This window comes from Struthio camelus, chromosome 1, assembly GCF_040807025.1.
Source record: "Struthio camelus isolate bStrCam1 chromosome 1, bStrCam1.hap1, whole genome shotgun sequence".
NCBI lineage: Eukaryota > Metazoa > Chordata > Aves > Struthioniformes > Struthionidae > Struthio > Struthio camelus.
The window spans coordinates 173617476-173640105 of record NC_090942.1 but is presented as its reverse complement, the minus strand read 5'-3'; positions in this window follow the sequence as shown (position 1 = coordinate 173640105).

Sequence of the window (22630 nt, the reverse complement as noted above, 5' to 3'; positions counted from 1 at the left end):
GATGTAGCTAAAGAACAGATTTAAATTTTAGCTTTTAAAAGTGATATGGTAATGCAGGATTTGTGCGAAATATGTACCTTGCAGTTTTGAACTCTCATCTACTTTGAAAGATTGCATTTTACTTCATTTTTCATTTTCATATTTAGGCTTTTAGTTGAAGGACTAGCTCTGATTCTAAAACATTAACAACCATTTAGAAGATCTTTGGGATTATAAAGCTGATATGGAGGACAAAATAGTTAAAATGTTTGCTTTATGTAGATCTTAATTATTTAGTCAATATTTTGTTTTGAAGGTGGAAAATTTCTTCAGTATAAGAAGGTGAAATCCTTATGCAGTCTATCAAATTATTTACATCTTGAAATTTTCTGGAAGATCAGCTTCAATAAAAAGAATATTTTCTCATATCATAATACTAAAGAACAATATTTCTCTTAAAAGGACAAAACCTTTTTCTCTAAAACTGATCTGAGGGTCTACTTCAAGTTCAATAAAAGTTAATTAAAACTTTAGGTTCATTTATTATACTTTATTATATTTAACCTTTGTGCGTTAATGGCAATTATTCATAAAAAACTCACAGTATTTTTGTTCTGCTTTTCTACCGGTTTGAATAGATTCAGGATATCATTCAGAATGAGCAACACTGTTTCAACTCTTCTTATTTCATACTGGTCAGATAGATTGCATGGTACTTTTCCATGGTATTGCTCAGTGAATTGGATGACAAACAGTTTATATACACTAGAAACAAAGTCTCTCACAAGGATCTGAGGGAAGATCAAGGGAAAAGAATGATATGCAGGGAATATGCAAAGATTTGATATGACTTTGCGATATATTTGGAACCAATGCAAAAATTATTTCATTTTCCCCTGAAAGGGAGGGAAATGTACAAATCAGCTTTGCTGACAAGTTTGTAGTATTTGTATTGATTTAATCATTCTTACTGCATCCCTACACAGAATGTTGATATAAATGTATTTGGCATGAAGATGTCCATGTATGCTCAGGCAGGTCTTCATTTAGATATGGAGTCAATTTTCACACAAACTTTCATTCCAAATGAAATTTTCACAAAAAAGTGAGTAGTAATGGGCAAAAACACTAGGAAATCAACATTCATCTGCTTATTTGTATCATATTTTTGTTATTCTTCTCATTATTTATTTGTTTTTACTTCTGCACTGGAAAAACTAATAGCAAGGAATACCACCTCAGTTTATTGACATTCAAGCATGTTTTCAGGTCCTTTCATCCACTCTGTGTTGAACAGCTGTTTCTTGATAAAGGACAATTCTCACAATCTTCCAACGGTTCATCTTGCAAGAGACAGGCTGGTAGAACTTTTTTTTTTCAGTTTTGTGTTTAAATGTAGAAAAGAGAGCTTTTAACATTTTTTTTCTGCAATTAAAATTAAGAAGTAATAGGATATAGGTCATCAGAAGATTATTATAATCTGGTAGAAAGAAGTTTTATAGCTGGTAACCTTGTTATTGGCTTCTTTGCTGTCGTGCAACAGAACTGTCAAATACTCTTGCAATTGATTTTCATTTTACTTTGTAGATCATATTTTCCAATAGTAATTCATACAATTCTAATGTATTATATAGTAGAAGAAGTTCTTGCAGTATGTTATACAGAGCCATAATTTGTACTACTTAATGTTGTTCAACCTATATGATGTAGATTGTATGTATATTTTTTCGGTTCAGTGACATAATAAATACTATCTAGAATTTCAAAACATCAGAATTGGTCTCTCATAGGAATTAATGAAACCATACAAAATTTCATTGCAGTTATACAGTTAGTCCTTAGAGATAAATATGTATTGTGAAACTTTAAGCACCACAATTTCACAGGAACAGGCTCCAGACTCTTCTTACTGGTCTACATGAAAAATCACATTAGGATCTTTGAAACACTTGAGCTCTCAAAACTGGGAGTATTCTTTTTTCCTACTAAAGAAATATTTAGTGTGCTGTAGACTCATATTAGGAGAAATATTATTATTTCTTCTGTAGAAACTTCATAATAATTAGTAGATAAGCAAAATAAAATAGCTGTTGGAATGCTATAACAGCATTTTAGGGATTTTAGCTTACTATTAAGACTTCAAATTTGTCAAATTGAATTAAATGCTTTTATAATTTTGTAACTGTACATATATAGAGAGACTTAATATAAGAAAATTTCTACCTCTAGAAGCTCTGAGACTTAGTTCAACATACTGGTCATGGATAAGGAGTTTGAAAATTATAGGAAAAAAAAATCAGGGACAGCAGCAATGAATTTGCCAAAAATAGAAAAATAGGCTCATATAAATTCATAGGAGTAGAATGGAAAATGGACTTTGATTAAATTCAGAGTGGAAGAAGAAAGAAGGAAGGAAGAATTATATTATTTTATCATTATATCCTCTCTGTGGCAGTCCACCTTTTTAGTAAGTCAGTCCTGCACTGGGAACTAGGTTTCCTTCCTCATCTTTGCAGTGCCTATATGTTCATTCCTATCAATAATTTCCCTATCTTTTCCTTCCCTAACTCTAAAAATTTGAGATAAAAGGGGAAGGTAAAAAAGAGCTCCACATGGAAGTAGAATATCTGTTTCACAGGAAATGCTGTGATTGCCAAATTTATTTTTGTTCTAAATAAAAAGATAAATAATTTTGAAATGTCCCCCGTTGAGAGCTTTTTCAAAATCTCATTAAGTGTTTATCTTCCTTTGTAGACATCAAAATGCTTTTGAATACACGGATCTGAAATGTAAGGATTTTGAAGAAATTTGAAGAAGAATGGAGGAAGAAGAGTTGTTCATTAGTTCTGTTTCCTGATCTTATCTAACATGTCGGCATGTAGAGGCATGGTGGTAACAAACATTAGTAAAAGAAGGTCTCTTGGGAAATAGACTGAGCGCTACATAGTAAACACTATAATTCTTTAGCCAACTGTAGGTTTTGTAATGAATCACTTACTCCTGGGCAATGACTCCTGTCTGTGCCTGGACAGAGGTAATGCAGATGGAGTCCTACATGATAATACAGTCAAGGCTTTTGATGTATTCATTTATGCATAGACTGGATCTTACAGGACTTCTCAGTAGTTCTGCACCAACCTTGCAGGTTAGGCATTCAAATCCATTCTGACATATATTAATCACAAAGATTGTACCAGGACTTCCAGGATGCAATTTATGGCATTATGATTTGAAACAGACCCATCTTCACAGCGGGTAGCTCAGAACTCCTGAATCTCCTAGCACAAGGACAATGTTTGTTTTGTGAATGTATTTTTATTTTTGTTAATTTTCTCAATGCATTTTAAGAAATATGGTATTCTAACACTCTTTTCCAATGCAAACTGCCTTCGTAGAAAAATCTCTACCAATTCCCCAATTAGAAAATTAACGTAACTGATAACTAAGTCTACAGGAATTTCTATAAATGTTATTGCATAAGTACCCACAAAGGATGACGATATAAAGCATACGTGACTATATCTCTTTCACCAGATTTTTCTTTATATTCTTTTCCTCTCTCCAGATATTTGTGAAATGAAAGAGCACACAGCTTTTCCTGCATGCATCTCTTCAATTAGCATTGTGTTTCAAGATGTGAAAAGGGGCATCACCTTGTAAAGGGAGTAATTATAATGGCAGGTCTAGAAAAACTTCAAGCATTTTGCATTACATGTTCTTCACACAGCAATTATTGTTAGTATCATTTATCCTCATTTTGAGGGAAAAAGAAAAGGAAGATATGCAGATTTGAAGCAGAATGTTTCTTCCAGGGGGGTCTTTAAATGTTGATCTGGCACATAGTGGACTTTCTGTAATTTAAGGAATGATATTAGGCCTTAACTTGTATTTTTGCTTGAGATGGGTTTTGATTAAATATTGCAAGAAATCGATTCTCTTTTACATAACTGACTAAGCTGATTGTCATTTAGAGTGTGTACTTAGGACATGATCTAAGGCAAAAATAAATCAACATCACTCTTTCATTTATGTTGGAATCATCTTTGGATCAAGTTCCCAGAGCTTGATAACTAAATTCATTTTGTAACTGTGCAAAGTAATAAATGAATCCATTCAAATCACCATCATTAATTTTAATTTATTGCCATCCTTTGACAACAGTTTCCCTCCACTTTTGGAAATGTGATGATGCCATTCAAGGTTAGATAATCTGCACAAGCTCTTCTGAGATTAAATTATGATCTCAAAATCTCTGGATTTTGGAAGGCTGCTGCTTCTGTTTGTCCACTCAGCACAGTTAGAGAGCAGATAGCATCAAATAGCTGGGCATTTGACTGGCAGAAGTGTTACTGTGCTTTTAAAAATTGTTTGTATGAAGTCTAGGCAGAGGCATAAGAGAACCTGAAAGCCTGGAGAAAAGTTTTTGGGATAATTTTCTTGGAATATTATAAACCAGAGTGGGCAATATAGGTTGTGGCTTACCTCATGCAAGGAACTGGTATTTTCAATTGTAGCTCCACCAGACTATTCTTGACTGAGTGTCAGGGAAATTAAAATGCTAGACTGGAAACTGCTGTTCTGCACAGTGAGGCTGAAGGTTGAGGGAAGATAAGCTGACCTCCAGGAATGTGAGGGAAGAATTTCATCCCAAACTAGGAAAACTGAGGGCTACAGTCATTGAAGCTAAAGCTGCTTTTGAGTAGTATAAGGAGAATGACATTTAAGCATCAATATTTTTTTCACACATTTGACATTTTTTTCCTTAGGTAACAATGCATGAAAGCAGTGCCTCTATGATTTTGATTTCTGCCATTGCTGAGAGGTTCATGAAACACGAAAATATTTGATTTGCAAGAGAGATGGCATGTATCCTATTTTTAGTTTTCTCTGTAGATAATGTAAGACTACGTATTATTTGATAGTAACTTATCAATATTAAAGGTAAGAAAAACAAAGGTCATTTCATCTAATGATACATTGCACGCTTGTGTCATTTAATTTAAAGTAAAACAACTGAACATATTATATGGAACTCTTTTAAAATATTTTTATCTTTTTTCATAGAGCACATTTTCTTTTTTATCAGTACATGAACCATTATTTGCTTTTCTGAACTCCCACACCATAGATCTAGTTCAAGATCACACCTATCAGATAGAGGTGTTAAACTAACATTCCTTAAGTGTAATGTAATGATTACAATCTCAGTGTTTTTGAATTGGATTTTCAGAACATGTCGATTTTAGACATGTGGTTATTTCAGCACTGCTTTCACATGTAAATCCCCTGAGTCCTCCCAGATGACTTCTGCCAAACATAGCTAACTGTATTCTGCAGTGCTGTTTTCATGAAGAGGGAGACTTTTAATTGAACATATTGAAAGCAGTAGTTAGGTTCCCTCGAGAAGTCTGATTTTAACCTTCTCAGAAAGTGTGATATTTTGATCATTTTTGACAACTGTGTACTTGAGATAATGTCAGGCATTTGTAAAAGAGACTGTAGAGTATGCAGATTGAGCAATTTGCTTATGTTTTATAATATAAATTAATCCCAATAACATTGAATTGCTCGTAGTTTCTAATTATTTGGACAAGCTCATCCAAAAATAAACCATTCAATTATCTTCTTTACTGGGCAGAAGCCTATCCCAGGTCAATTTTGCAATGTATTTTAATGTCTCAAAAACAATCACTATGAGGAGGGAAATTTTCCCTAAGATAGAACAATTTACAAAACTTTATAGTGTCATAATCAGCTATTAAATGATGAAAAGTATTGGACTTGCATCTAATTTTGTTTCATTTGCCTCAGCTGATACCACGCTGTCATTATTTGCCCAATACCTGGCTATAAAGGATAAGAGCAAGTTGAGCTCATTGTAGAATTGGTGATTCACAGATATATTTAAGTGTCTGTGAATTTTCAGACTTCTTAGACATGATTACTTCAATTTTATACATGTGTGACTTTCAGACTGAATGCATACGGGTTGCTTTTAATAGTATTATAATAGCATTGTTGTAGCTTTGATCTAAAGACATAGACATAAGTTTGTACATAAGCTTGTACATAAGTTTGACATAAGTTTGCACAAAGAGGTAATAGCTTTATTGATTGTTAAATACAATTTAACAATCAGTGGAAACCCTTTTTAAATTTGAAATAGAGGAGACTGCTTTCAAAACTAAATATACATTTTGCCAATTATGCTTTTGTTTACCTTGATTATTTGACTGTTTAAGTGGGTTAGAAAAACTGGGCAAAACAATGTGTGAAACAGAAGAGGGGATTATGAAGTAGAAAGGTGATACATTTCTTGAGTGGAGGTGGGGTGGGGAAGAAATCTTTTCATGTGAAGCACAAAAAGACTAACCAAGGGTTTGAAGAAAACTGCTGTATGCCTTGAATCCGGTATCTCTACTGAGTCTGTGATTTTAATGGCAGGTAAAGTCATAAGGCTTAGTTCCTCGGTTCATCTCTTCTGAAATTGTTTTGTAAGGTCTGTCCTGAAGATCAGCACTGAGAGGCCAGAGATGAATGATTGCAATACAACAGTATTTGTCCCCTGGTCACAAGAGAATATGTCACCCTGGTCAGGTGAGAATATTCTCACCCAGCTTTAAGCCTCTAGTGTTGGATTCACTCGCCTAAGCAAAGCCTTTAATGCCTTTGGAGATGGCCTGTGTTGTCGGAGACATGATCTTGGGACTGGCAGATGTGATACAGCACTGAGTATGTGTAGCTGTAATAGAGTATCTGCAGAGGAGCTACATGGTTAATAATTGTGTGATCTCACCCACAGAGTGTGTTTGGAGATATCTGACACACTACATGAGGTATATAACGTCTGAGATATTCCAGTAGGTGAGTCTAGGATTTGGATGTGTCTGTTGTGGAGGCATTTATTGTGCTGTCAGAAGGATACCTCAGTTCCGTGTATGTTCATCTCCGGGAAGATCACTTCTGCTAAGGCTGTTGGAAAGCTTGAAGGGTTGGGAAAGAAGATTTCTGAGGAGACAAAAATAAAGACATGGCGATCTTCCACTACTGATTGTCAATATTTTATGATTCCCTCTTTAGATTTAAAGCTAAGAAGGCATGCAACAACCAATGGTATACAGTTATAGGGGATTCTTTTTATGTGATGATGAATTTGTTTGTGATATTTTGGGGTTTATTCAGAGATACATAATATACCTTTTTTGACACAAAAGTCCTGTTTAGTCTGGTAATTACCATGAGTTATTTCTTTATAAAGGAAATGAGGTGACATTTGAGGGTTGGGCTGTATATCAGAATCTTTATAGTATGCCTCAAGGAATTGTATATCATGTGAGTTTTTAAGCTTTATTTTAACTGTTTGTAATATACCATTTCCAGAAGTCATAGCTCATGAAAAAAAACAGCTGTTCTCCTGCAAAGAGATTACCTTCTTACGCATAGTCTCCTAAATCTTCAGAAAAGTATATTTCTGGATTTCTAGTTGCTTTAAATCAAAATGAGTATTTCTCATGATAATATAGACCCCAACTATGGGAAGAAAAAACGCTTTGCCCTTTTGTTTACTGATGAAAATTCAGCTTGACTATGGGTCTACAAGCAAGATATATTCCTCATTTGGCTGATATTTACTTCACCATTAGCCTAGTAGTGCTTACGTCTTGCTGTAAAGAACGGTAAAAAGACATAAATTTTCTGAATGTCTTTTCATAAAGCTAAATGATTTCTTAGAGTGTTTCTTAGAGTTTATTTCTTAGAGTGTTTCATCACTGAGTGTACATCATTATGTAAGTAAAGGATGCAATTAGACCTAGGCAACACTGGAATTTTGGTTTCACCTACGGAACAAAGAAGTCCAAAATACTTTCAGGTCACATGGAACTATAATAGCTTCTTATCCCACAGTAAAATTGGAAAAAAAAAATTGAAATCAATTAAAAATGTCAGTTAAACTAAATGAACTTTTAATCTTTTTATCAAACCTATTCTTAGTTATTTAATTTTTGTAGTGAAAGCATGTAGATGCTTGACATTTTAAAAAAAAGTAATTTTCAACATTATGAAATTTTTACTGTTTTCTCAGTCCTTCATTCTTCTAGACAAAATATTTAATAACATCAACTGCAATATGATTCCGGGCCCCCAAAACTGACTTTTTTCCCAAAGGTTTTCTTTAGATTTCTTAGCTATTTCTAGCTGCAACCATACATTCTAATAATCTCTTGGATATTCACCTTGAAATTTCCTTACAGATACATATTTATAATTCTGCAGAGGTCAGCTGAGAAATTTCTCAAAAAAACAAAGCAAATCAAACCAAAGTAAAACAAGCAAACAAAAAAAAACTTCCAAAATAGAGCCCTAGGAACAAGTATAACAACTAACAACTGAAGTATCCACTCACAGTTGTTTTGTACAAGATAATAGAAGCTGATTCCAAAGTTTTACAGATACTGTTATTCAAGTTATTTGCAGATGATACGAAACTAGGGGGAGTGGCTGACACACCAGAAGGCTGTGCTGCCGTTCAGAGGGACCTGGGCAGGCTGGAGAGGTGGGCAGAGAGGAACCTCCTGAAGTGCCACAAAGGCAAGTGCAGGGTCCTGCCCCTGGGGAGGAATAACCCCCATGCACCAGTGCATGCCTGAGACAGATCTGCTGGAAAGTAGCTCTGCAGAGAAGGACCTGGGAGTTCTGGTGGACAACAAGTTAAACATGAGCCAGCAGTGTGCCCTTGTGGCCAAGAAGGCCAATCAATGGTCTCCTGGGGTGCATGAGGCAGAGTGTTGGCAGCAGGTGGAGGGAGGTGATCCTGCCCCTCTCCTCAGCCCTGGGGAGGCCTCACCTGGAGTCCTGTGTCCAGTTGTGGGCTCCCCAGGACAAGAGAGACCTGGCACTACTGGGGAGAGTCCAGCGGAGGGCGACACAGACGATGAGGGGACCGGAGCATCTCTCCTCTGAAGAAAGGCTGCGAGAGCTGGGCCTGTTGAGCCTGCAGAAGAGAAGACTGAGAGGCGATCTGATCAACGTGTTTAAATATTAATGGCAGGGGAAACTCTTCTCCGTGATGCCCAGTGACAGGACAAGAAGCAATAGACACAAACTGAAATACAGGAAATTCCACTTGAATATGAGGAAAAACTTCTTCACTGTGACTGTGGTCCGACACTGGAACAGGTTGTCTAGAGAGAGTATGGAGTTTTCATCCCTGAAGACGTTCAAAACCTGTCTGTACAGGTCCTAGGCAACCCGTTCTTGCTGACCTGCTTGAGCAGAAGTGTTGAACCGGATGATCTCCAGAGGTGGCTTCCAACCTCAGCTATTCTGTGATTCTGTGAAGTGAAAATGGATTCTTCTGATTCTTTGGAAATGGAAATGAATTAGAGAGAATAGTAAATTCTTAAAGATTTTGGAAGTCTCAGCAGTTACAAGAATTTTAAAGTTGTAGGTTATGTAAGTTGAGTTATAAGCAGTAATAATCACCCTCCGATAAAATATTACATAACATCTAGGCAGAATATTATTTATCTTTCAATGACTCCATTTTATTCACAAATAAAAAGTTTAGTAAATAGTTTTTATATATTCCAAAGCTAATTCTATTTATTAATTTACTATAAGATAATTTATTAATTTATATGTTAATTTGACTATATTATAAAACAAATACAGTTAGCTGTTCTATAAATCAGTAACATTTTGGGAATAAATTTAGTCCTGAACTAAATTTCTTCTTTAGAACATAAGAATATATTAGCCATGTTTTTTGTTTAGAAGAAAACCCCCTTTTCCCATACCCTTTCCCTTCTATTATTTAACCATTCCCATATGCTCTCCAATTAGAGATTGAAGCCTTCAGATACAAATGATGTTCAGAACACTCTTTCTGTAACTTTCTCCAATTTTGATTCTAAATTCAGATTTCTAACAATGCTGATGAGTAATCATAGATGCTAACATATTTTACAGATGAACAAAAGAGATGGATCAAACAAAAAAGGAAAAAAAAAAGTTATTGAAATTATTTATTCGTTCTTCTATATTTGTGGCTAATACTTTAAGGTCATATACTGAGCTACCGCTTTGTACTACCTACTTTTCTCCTGAACTAGGCTAGATGATTGGTTTGTGACCTAGTGAAAAGAGTTACCCTTTGGAATTAAAACTAAAAATTTGAATCCTTCTGAGGAGATGCATTAAGATATACACATCTAGACAACTGTGAAAGTATCTTCAGGAGGTCACAACCAAATATAGCTTCATTTCCCTGGCTGACAGTTGTGTTTTGAAGCTCAGCCAAGGAGAATAATAGGCAAAACATATAGTCTTTCTCTGCTTTCTCAAAAATCCCGTACACTGGCAGGGTTTGGGAAGCCAAGGAGGGGCAGGAAAAGTAGTAAATTCTTCAGAATTCTAACTACCACAATGACAATGAAAAGAATCTAATTCCTAAATTGCTGCTTAAACTTAAGAATAATATCAGTAACTAGTACTATTACTAATTCTCTTCATCTGTTAGATACGCCAAATAACTCATTCAGCTGTCACACTGAGCTCCAAGAGTTGTGCATCTGAGCTGCAGTGAGTGCATCTACACTGTTAACTTCACTCGCTCCCTGTTTTGCAGTATCTAATCCTCCATTATCTAATCTAATTCTCTACCCTGCATAAATTCTAGATCAAGTCTAGAATGAGTCAAATAGTTTCCAATTTCCCCGTTCTATTCCCAATAAAGCTTCAGTCAGCTAAATACTTCATTCAACTACAGGTATTATGAATGCAAGCTAGTCCATCACCATTGGCTTAGGGACCACTATTTTCTCCCTGGGCATAACTGTAAAGACAAAACAGATATATCTGTAAGATACATACGCTTAGCAGAATAGGAAAAAAAGGAACGAGATGAAAGATTAGAAGTCTTCCAGAAATAGGAAACTTCTTTCCACCATTTCATTATTTCTTTTCATTACCCTTGAAGGGTCCTCCATTGTGTTTTTATTCAGGACTATATATATTTTAAAAATGAATAGCTTCTTGCAGAGATTGCATCTTCATACATCCAAGAAAAATAGATGTAGTAAGGCTTCAAAGTATAGGATGGATGTGGTACAGGCAAATAGATTGCTTTTCTAACGGAGGAGAAGTATAGCTGTCATAGTCCATTTATGTTTTAATGTATATGCTAAAGTATTTAAATTTCTTAGGCTTTTGGTTTTGATTTTGGAACCTGTAAGCAGTTTCTTAATACTATTTAAAAATACTCAAAATATTCATAATTATCTAAGAGATTTAAAAATAATAATTGTTTGCAGGCTTCTGCTTTACAAAGTTGGAGGAAAAATGCAAATGCCCATGAATGGCTGGACAAACAGAATGCCACAAATGGCCTGAGTCTGACTAATCCAGCTGAAGGAAATATGCTCTTACATCCTTTGAAGAAGTGTAGTCTCTACAATGTCAAAATCCTTCACTAAATCAGTTGTGAAATGCTGTTATCATTGATTTTGCAAAAGCAATTCATTTTAAACAAAGAGACAGATTGTTTTCATGAAAGGAGTCTTAACTACAAATTAGTTACAGCAGGGTTTATAACTCATTAAAATTTACTGAACTCACTTTGGAGTTTTGCTTAAGCTGTTTCTTAAGAATTACACACTTGGAAATATCTTGTTTGCTATAATACATACAAAAGAGTGATAAACCAACAGTGCTGAAAGTTATTACAGTCTATTATCTTCTACTGCCTGTCACCTGCAGTTAAATCATTTGTTTAATTGCTATATTTAAAATATATTTGCACCTGTTTCTGTTCTCCAGATGAGTATTTCACCTTCTTTAATCTTTCTATGAATGTATAAGATATTACAAAAATGGTTTATGCCTTTAACATTTCTGAGGGTTGTTGTTTTTTGTTTTTTTAATTAGTGCACTTTTCGTTGGAGTGTATGCAAGCTTGGAAATAAAACATTTTGCATAGAGTTTATAAGAATACCTAAAGGTTAAATTTATTTATAATCACTCCTTTTAACAGTTGCAAAGCAGACATACTGCTCCATCAAATTATTGGCAACTATCAGCAGAGCTATTTATATCATGGTTATGTTACAAACTTGCTCATAACTGATCAATTATCTTAATTATATCTCTACAAAGAAATATTGTATTGCTTTTATTTCTGGCACATGAGTAGATGTTCATTTTTACAATATGTCTACTACTGACACAAAAGGACAGGATACTGTTTACTGAAGAAAATGTGCACACAGATAGAAAAAGAAATATAGTTACATTTTTTACCTGCAAGTTCACTACATGTTACAAATTTCTAGCAATATATATATTATATGTATTTTATATATATATTAATTCTTACATATTTTAAATGTTGACTTCTTAAAACAACTTTCATTGTTTTAAAGTAATTCTTATAATGATTTGCTTCCCACTTTCAGATTCTTTACTTACATATTTCTATTAATTCTGCTTTATGGATGCCTCCTAATCGCCAGATAATCCTTAATTTATGAGGTATCATTATAAAACTTCCTTTAATATATTTTCAGTACATTTGAGGAATTAAAGAATTTAATTCTAGATTTAAGAATTGTACTACTTGAGCATACTCAGTTAGTAACGGAGAAGATAGAAATTAATTTATAAAAAGAGCCACACAAGATGGCTTGAAGAAATTTTGTGTAGTTCCATCTCCTCAGTTTTAGTTCATCTAGGTTTTGTACTCCATGACTTTTACTTTGAGCTTCAGATTCAAATCTTCTTCTCATTTCAAAGTAAGATTCAATCAATCTGGATGAGTTTCACAAGTTTTCATGTCAACACCATGAGATACCACGAGCAGCTATTTGATACAATTCCATAATAGATATATATATAATTTACATATATGTGTGTGTGTGTGTGTGTGTGTGTGTGTGTGTGTGTGTGTGTGTGTGAAAACCACTCAGAAAACCACTGAGTTACTGAAAGGAGAACAAGCCTGAAATAAAAGTATGGACAAGAGGGGGATGTTTTTGTAGAAAAATTCTTTCTGTAATTCTTTTCAGCAGTTGTTCTTTTCCCTTTTAAAATATATGCTTCAATATTCTGCTTAAATACATCTGTAGAATTTATAAAGTGATTTTGATGTTTTTATTAGGTTCACTAAAAAAAAGGTGCAAATTAACTCAAAGGCTTGCTTAACCCAGCAGTTGATCTCAATGACACTACTTGTTTTGCTGTTGTAAAGATAGCTCAAGAATAATTAAACTTTGTAAAACAATGTTATCAGCAGATTATCTTCTCATGACAACATGGCAGTTTCAGCAAGGTAAGGGAGTAAATAATTTTCTGTAAGCGTAACAATCAATTCAACTTTTAACTGAAATTGATGTGTATACTTTTAACACTTCTAGTCATTTTTTTTCTATGCACAAACAAATTGAGCATTGTTTAATTCTTCTAGTTATAAAGCTAATAATAATACAGTCTGAAAAATTATAATATTTGAAGATGCATCTAGTAACTGCTTAAGTGACTTCAGATCATATCATTTAGGAAAGCAGTAGTATGAGAAAGTAGAAGGAGAAAAGTCTACACCTCATTTTGCTAAAATAAACTTACTTATACTTGGAAAATTTGTTCTTGCTTAGAGACAGAGGAATGCTTGATATATTGCATTCAGAATTACAGGTCTACTTTTCTTTAATAGGTTTTCCTATATTTCTAGATCTTTTTGTCGTCCTCATCTACATACACCCTCACTTCAAAGCATCATGACAGTTCTTCCCAATACCTATTATCTCCCGCGGCCTCACACCTGCTACCTACTCCTATAACAATGAACAATAAGGCATGTGGCTGTTTTGGAACACAAAGGCTGTATCTATACTGGAGTTAGCAGCTGCTGCAGGAGCATCCAGTCATCCCCAGTCCAGAGGAACTAATTTTAAGACTTAGGAACACCTACAGTATGGCTATGCAACATACTCCATTAGGAACATGAAAGGACCTAGGGTAGAGTCCAAGGAGAGGGCTCCTCTTTACTCTGAATTTGTGTTTCTCATACAAAGAAAGGTCTGATTCACAGCCGAGTAGACTAACGGGACAAATGGGGACTTGCGCCTAAATGCAAAACAGGGGTAAGAAAGCCAAATTTAATTCAGCTTGATTTCCATATTTAAAAAAAAAAAAAAAGTGTCAGTCTTTTACAAACATATATATATACATATATACATATATGTATATGTATGGTTTGTGATATGTCATATTCACTGTCGGATTTGTCTTTTTTTTTTTTTACTCCTGAGTGAGGTTCTATTTCATAAAAAGGAAAAGCTCTAAATCGATTTATTTTCACTTTTCTCTCACCTTCTTTAGGAATGTACATCCCAAAAGATTCAGGATATTTGTTTTCATGATTAAATGAACTGATTGTGAAAGTGCATGGCTAAAAAGTGTGGAAAAGATGAGATATACTGGCTGTGAGAAAATGTCTTCTCTGAACAACTTCACAGCATGACCTGCTGCTTCTCTAATAGTTCATCCTTATGTATTTCTTGAGTAGCAGCTGACATCCTTGAACAGCTTTCTGATTGTAGTGCTTTTACAAAAATAGGAAATAATAAGGTAGAAACCAAATTAAATGTCATCTGTGACCTCCAATCTAATTAAGTCTTTTAATTAATTTACTGAAGTACTATTGCTGCACTCAGAATTTTACAGTATAAAACATGGAAGTTACTTAGGCTTCAAGTGAGGGAAAAAATATGCTAATCCAGATTCAAAGTATTATAAACAATCGAGTATGTTATAAAATTCAATATTTGTTCTAACTGACATCCTGGTTTAACTATTTAGATGCTGCATAATTTTTTATTAAGAATCTTAAGAATTAACTATCTTCTGAGATATCTCCAAAAAATTTTCAGAACTCTATTAATAAAGCAATTTCTTTCAGATAAAATGCTGTCTCAAGAACTTGATATCTGAACAGCCATGCCAACAGTTCTGATACTGTATCCTCAACATATCAGGTATGGTCTAAAGCCTGAAGCGTCTTAGACTGTTGTTCTTCACATTCCTTGATCTGCAACCTGCAAACTCGTGTGCAATCCCTACTCTCATAGCAACAGAGTAGCTTTACCGACCTCCACTCTAGCTGTAATATCCTGGAAAAGTATTTTCCCTTACTAATTACTAGTGAGGCCAAAATTACTATTAGTATTTAAAATAGTAACTTAAAATATTAATATTAAGAATTTTCAAATATTCCTTAGGTTACCACTTGAAAACTCATCAGAGGGAAAGAAGTCTGATGAAAGATTTTCTGTCTTTTCTGTGGTAAATGTCATTTGGATTAAAATACTTGGACTTTAGTATGATGAAGCAGTTTGTCCTCAGCAGGGTTATAATGTTGCCCTGTTTCTGGTGTCGTGCACCAGCTAGGTGCTGGTTCTTTCTAGATCCTGGTAAGAAAGAATGCCCACTCAAATTTTTAACGTTAATATGATATTTAACCAGAATATTCAAAGACAGGAGCGGAATAGTGTAGTAATTAAATATTATGTCCTTTCTGATGCTGGGAACCCTGAGATGACACAGCATCAGACAGACCTCACCATGGACGGGATCTGTGCAGCGTGCCACGCTGATAACTGGGAGTTTACTCCTCTAGTTTGTTGATATAAAAGGAATACATAGGAATCAAAGAGATTACATCTTTTAAAACATAAAACACTGCCAATTTTATTCTGATTTTAAACTTTTTGATACAATTTAAAAATTTTGTTTTATTATCCTGTAATGTGGTTAGTTAACCAATTAGTGATCCTTTGATTGGGGGGAAAAAAAAAAAAAGACATCTTCCCCTGCCCTTTCCCTCCCTGCCCCGCTAAAACCCTAAACTTTTCACTCACAGATAAAAAATCTTTAGGAAAATTCACAGAAGATTCTCTGTCTGTCCTCTGATACAAGGTTCTTATATTTAAAGGACTGGTGATCCTAATTTAATCAGTAAGCTAATACAGTTACTTATTTTACCCTTCAGTGACACAAAATGTGTATGGCATTTCCATCTGCAGGGTATGGGTTAAAAATGTTATTTTATATTAATATGAGAATGGGCCCAAACTACTGAAGTTTCTGACAAGGAACACTCTTCTTCAAAGCAAAGAGGTAGATGCACTGTCTTTTTCTGAGAAGAGTTCTTTTCAATTCATTTTTATTTCTTTTTTTTTACCCCCTTTGGTAACTAAAGATTAATCCTTATATTCAGCATTGCTTAATTCTCCCCCCCCACCCCACGCTCGCTCTCTTTCTCTCTGTATATATAGATATATATATAAAAGTGGGAAAGGAAAAATATATATATAATCCAGATTGCCCACTTTAAAACTAATAGTCTTAATTTTAGAAAAAACTTTACCTCATAATAGTGTTTTCCTACTCTTTTATAAATGTAATAATTGCATAACTACCTAGCATGCTCCTTTGGTCCTGTTTCGGATGTCTGCATTTTTCACTCGCATATTAGCATTCATGTTCTTGCTTTTAGGACTCTGCACTATTGAGAGGCTGACACTGTTCATTTCTGAATCTCGATTTCAAATTTCCTAAAGTCAGGTTTAGCAAACTGTTTTTTTTTACTACAGATAAAGGGTTGATGAAAACATTCGCATGTAGTTTACTTCAAGTTATTCAGGAATGACAGCTGCTTCTTTAGGTATGCCAATTTCTGGTTTTGAATCTGTATGATTTTTCCATTAACATCAGCAACTGACTTAGTTGAACTTTCAATTTTGTCTTTTTGTCATTTTTTTCTCATAAAATTAATTCCATTATACACAAGTGTTCATGAGGTGTTCACATTTGACAGCTCTATTTTCCAATTAAAAAATGACTTTACAGATTCCTCCTCCCCTTCTCATTGGTCTATTGTGTAGTTTATGTGTACCAGATGGGAGTTGCCATAAATTACTTCTTAATTACTTCCTCCTAAGTGCATTCCTACTTATTGTTTTGCAGCCTACATGTCTACTTGGAATGCTACTTGGATCTTCTCCTGGCTTCCTCCTCCTTCTATCAAATTAGCATTCTTTCTTTGACTTTCAGATGTTTATACAATTCTGTCTCTACTTATGTCACTCAGATTGCCGAACTGATTAACAGAATCACAATAAATCAAGGTAATTGTTCTCTGTTGTATTTAACTTTTAATTTTGTTATGCATATTATAATCCCAAAGAAGACCTGGTGCCTGAAAATTGTCTATTTTTTCTAATTACATCAGTTGAATGAACATTTTTTCCAAGCCACAAACCTCATCTTTACTGGTTTTCATCTATGCTTATGTCTTTCCAAAATCCTGTGGCCATTAAACCCAACTTGTTGCTTTTCTTCCCCATTTTTGGTACTTTTCTATCTCTGAATAACACTTGGTAATATTATAACCTCTTTAAAGAAAAGGGTTTGCCTCTTTGTTATTTCATGTTATTTTGCAATAACAATGGTTATTCAGAAATATAAAAGGGTGATCTTCCTTCATAAGCAACATGTTAAACAGGGAGGCAATACTCTTCTTCAAAGTGGAGGCGGAGCAGGTAACTCATCCTTTTTTGAGAACAATGAAAACAACATTCCTCTCTAGATTTCACTCTGTTTGCCTCTTTTATTAACTGAAAGTAATACATTATTTAATTTTTAATAAAAAATGCAAAGAAAACAAATCAAAATTAGATTTTTCAGGCAATAATTATTGTTCTTGATCTTTTTAAAAAAGTATTCATAATCATAAGTAGTGTATATTTTCTGTATTGTTTAATATTTACAACATTATTTTCAGACTTTGCTAAAAACTCTGACATTTAGAAGCTTAATATATAAAAAGGAGTTGCAAGTATCTTTAAGAATTGGATGATCAATGTCTATAATTTCTTGGATTTAAGAGCTATCACAGTCTAGGAAGTGGATATAGCTCTGAAGCCAGGCTGTACATGTGCCTATAAAAGAGCTTTTCAACAATTGGAGCCCAAATTTGAATCTAAATATTGCAAGTTACCTTTGTCTACTTAATATTCTGAGTCCAACTCAAAAGTGTTTCAAATATTGTTATTAGCATACCTCTAGAGAAGACTGAATGCTTTGTGTAAATGATGGAAAATCACATTACTTTTACACTTATTTCACCCATTTCTCCCATTTATACTATTTATACTTCTTTCTATTTATGTAGACATATTTTTTATTTGTTCACATAAATTCACAACATAGATGAGTAAGCTTTTCTTTTAATATCTTCTTTCACTCAGGAATTTGCTCCTATCTTTACCCTTTTTTGGAAGGCATTCATGAGGTAACTTTCAATATTCCAAAATGTCTGCTTAGAGTATGTCATGCTGAGTTGACCAATTTCACATAACAGTGATGAAAGATAGCAGCAAGGGCAGTATCTGACTTGGACAAGAAATTGTACCATCACTATGTTATAATCTATATCTTCAAATTACCCTACCATTTAGGAGACTTTATCTCGTCTGTCCTTCCTCTTTTTTGAAATTAAAGAGAAAATGGGAATATATCAGCTGAACAAGTTTTGCAGACTGCTTCTCAGTTCCAAGAAACAGTAACTAGTTAAAACTTGAAGTCAGAGATAGCCTCAACAAAAGTTTCATAGGCATCCTGCTCAACTGCAGTGGACATGCCCCTAATTAAAGTCCCCTGTCACATAAATAGGTTATTTATGTTGTCTGTGCTCTGTCAAGGGCTATATCCTACTTGCAAATAGGAAATCCTAAAAGATTTTTACAAAATGTGTTACAAATGTGCTGTGCATACTCAGTACATACTGTCATTCAGATAGCATTGCAGCCCCCTCCCAAATTAAAAAAAAAAAAACAAGTTAGACAAGGTGGTGAGCAAAGAGGTGAGAAAAAGGTGGTGTTGTAATAAAGAGTTTGTTACTTGCATTTAACGTAATTCAGGGATAACATGAACTGGATTAAAGCACTTTGAAGATGAAAAAGAAGTTGGGGGGAATGTAAAGTGAGGGCCAACTATCCATGGTGACTATTACAGACCCTGTGATAAGGTGGATGAAATCAGTTCTGCAGAGCACCTTGGAGTTTACAGAATGGCACGGGGGAGCAGGGAGACAGACTAAAGTAAAGTACCAAACCTCACCTCATCAAAAAGCAACCCAAGGGCCCAGGAAACAGCACAGGAACTAAACTTGGCTACAACAGGAAGTAAGATCTGGTAGAATCTGACTTAACCATAGCTTTGCCCATTGGTAGTTGAGTTAATATAACACATTCTGAAGTTCATTACTAGTAATTCACATCCTGTAGGTCATTATAATGACCTTGGTTTATGGATGACATAGTTTGGCACTCTATCTGTGTTCTGAAGGATCATCATAAACCTGAATAGGCATTCATCTTCACCTTATGGATTACTTTTCCCATCACCTCCTCACAAAATGGTGAGTGGCTTGAAAGTATTCCTTCAATCACTTAGCCCAGCTGGCAAGTGGCAGTGGCCTGCAATTGGTGTGCAACACAGACTGCTCAATGAAGGACTCCTTTTGAAAAGTTTCTGTCTGACTTTCTGAACACTGAAAAAGAAAACTAAGTTTGTAAGCTTATTCTTGGGCTCATCCAAATTAGAAAGGAAAAAAGCTTGGAAATTATTGAGTGTTTTGAAGATAGGAAAAATAAGATTTTTGTTTTTCATTTCTTTTCACTGAACTTCTAGAAAATGTTAATCACAGTCCCGAAAAGCTTCTGAAATATGAACTAGACTAGATTACTGAGTCAAACTGTGGGTTACAGCAATGGGATATATTAGAATGGAACAGTAATCACAGTTATCCTAATTTGCCACACGGATTAGCTTCCTGTGAGCCTTCTCATAGCATTGTTTTAATGAGAGATTTGGCTGAAAGTGAGGTGGGGGCTTCGTAGGTTTTTAAGGGAATTATTTTCCTATTGGTCATGTGTAGTTTTGGAGATAATGAAATATATGCAAAGAAACGTGTTTAAGAACTTTCCCATTCTAGATATTCAATGTGATGTTTCACTGCAGTGAAACTTCTCCAGATCTGTCAGTGGAAGGCCTCATCTTCCACAGAGAAGGTAAATAGTGGTTATATTGGATATATAGATAGTTTGGGAGAATTGTTTCTGTAGGTATTAAGGTAGATGTGGATTGAATCCTACTCTGCATAGTTAACTTGAAGTATCTGTTGGGGAGTTTATTTCAGTGATAACTTATTGGAATACAGATATTTTCATATGAAAGACCATACACGTTCATATCTGCTACAACTACTACTGCATACATTTCTGTTACAGATTGTTTCCTAGAGCAAAATATAAGCATAATGAAACTTGAGGAATAAAAAAGAAAATATTTTACTTGTTCAGCTACTATATGAATTATATTATCTTTTTCTTTAACTATATCAAAACGTTACTTACAGTTCTTTCACTCCCCTCCACCTCCATTTAAAGAACAGAAACAAATATCTGGATTATTATTTTTTTCATGATGATAGAGGTTGCATGGCAATATTTCAAACATATGAAAATTTTCAAAATCAGATACAGGGAATAAGACAAATGTCTCATTTTCTTTCTCTTTAAATAATATATCTGAATAGATTTTTTTTTTTTTTTACAAACCAGTAGTGTATCAAATTGCTCTGTGTTGATGAATTTGATAGAATGAAACTGGCTCAGTGCTTCTGTAGCTGATCATTTTAATGAATTCCTTGTCTCTTAGCAACTTCAGATAAAATTCAGCTTTACAAAGAGAAGCTTGATGTAATTAGCACAGAAGAAAATGATATTGAGAGTGCAAGTTTTCAAGTGGGAAATTTCTCAAAACGTATATATACTCATTTAGCACAGTCAGGCCTTAATGCTAAGAAATGCCAAAGCCTGTGCTTATAGACAAGCCTTGTTATGCTTTGCTTATAAGAAATTAAATGAATATATACTTTAGTCCTATAAGAACTTCATAGTTGTCCTAGCAATTTGTTCATTTTGTTGAGTAGACAGTAGTACTCTGAGAGTAGTGGTACATACAAAAGGATATATTTTCTGATTCAACAACACCCACACTCTACAAATGATTAACAAAGCTTCTGAGTAGAAAAGTCAAGCAATCAGGGAATAACAGTAGCATTTTAGTTGCTGATAGCATGTATATTTATGGATCTAATGTCTTCAGGCAAAATGGAAAAAAAATAAACATTTTTTTTGGTTACTGGTAGCCAGTTCTAGAATTGGTTACTACAGCTGATTACATCTTTAATTAAGCTCATAAAAGGTAAGTAAAGAGAAGAAATTAACTTCTTAACTAAGCTGTAAAAGATTTAAATGCACTTTGTTGGGTCCAATTATATCATATCTTTTTTATGTCAAATGAAAACCAGTTGACCTGATCTGTTGGGACACAAAAAGACACTATCAAATTTCTGCATAATATCTCAAAAAAGTATTTTCAGATCTGCCTTCATTCACTTTAAATACTCACTGTCATGTTGTATTAACAAGCTACACAGTCCTTGGTAACAATGGTCAAACACTAAGATGTTTGTCAATAGCGCATAAACTCATTATACCTTAGCAAGTACTTCAAAATTTAACAGTTAAGGAATATTTTGTTTAAAAATTTGTCTATTTTTGGACTCCAGATTTTCCTGTTAGAGTGTGTATTATGCTATAATACGTACTGTAAAAATATACAAAATGTCTCATGAGTGCCTGACCTACATTTACCAGGTTACATCGTTGTATGCTAGGAATTTCATTGAGGCACTGTAAACATCCTCATTATTTACTTACACAAACCAACAAACTTCTCAATAGCTAGCAAATGACACTTTTTTTTTTTTTCATTTATGTATCAGAAAAAGATCTGTAAATTAGCAATCAGGAAAAAATATTTGAAGATAAAGGTTGTATGAAGAGATATTTCTAAAGCTTCAAAGAGGTGCTTAATGAGGTTGATGCAATATGTCTTGAAGAACTCATTTATGTGTAACAGGTCACTACTGAGTTAATGATTGGCAGCTACATTAGGAAAAGTTTCTTAGTTTATCTTTTTGTATGAGTATTTTATTAACCTAAAATATTTCGGCATTAAAAGTTTAATTAGCATTTTGATTTAGGAAACAAGACTAGTCATATATAAGGCTTAAAAAGAAAATTAACATTCTGAAAAAAAATACATTGGGCTAGATAGTGAGCTAGGAAGTGTGTATAGAAACTTGGACAACTGATCACAGAAAAAAGTAAGAGTACAGGATACATACCTGTATTGTTAGAATTACTTTCCCTTGTCAACCTTTGGAGCAGGATAATATTAAGGCATTTTTATGCTACAGTTTTGTATGCATTTTCTCATCTCTTTTCTCCTCTGTCACAACCTGGCCATTCTCTGTTAAGTTGTAATTCTTTAATAAGGCTGCCACATAATGTTTTCTCATTGTTTCAGCACTGTGGACGCTGCTCTGTTGACATTCAGCATTGTGATTTTGGCAGAGTGCTATCAAGTTGGGCATAAGAATAACCACTCTAAAGAAATGAAGATAGCTAAAAAAGAGTTAAGGTAGGAGAAGTAAACTCAAAAGTGAATAATGTTGCTAGCATCA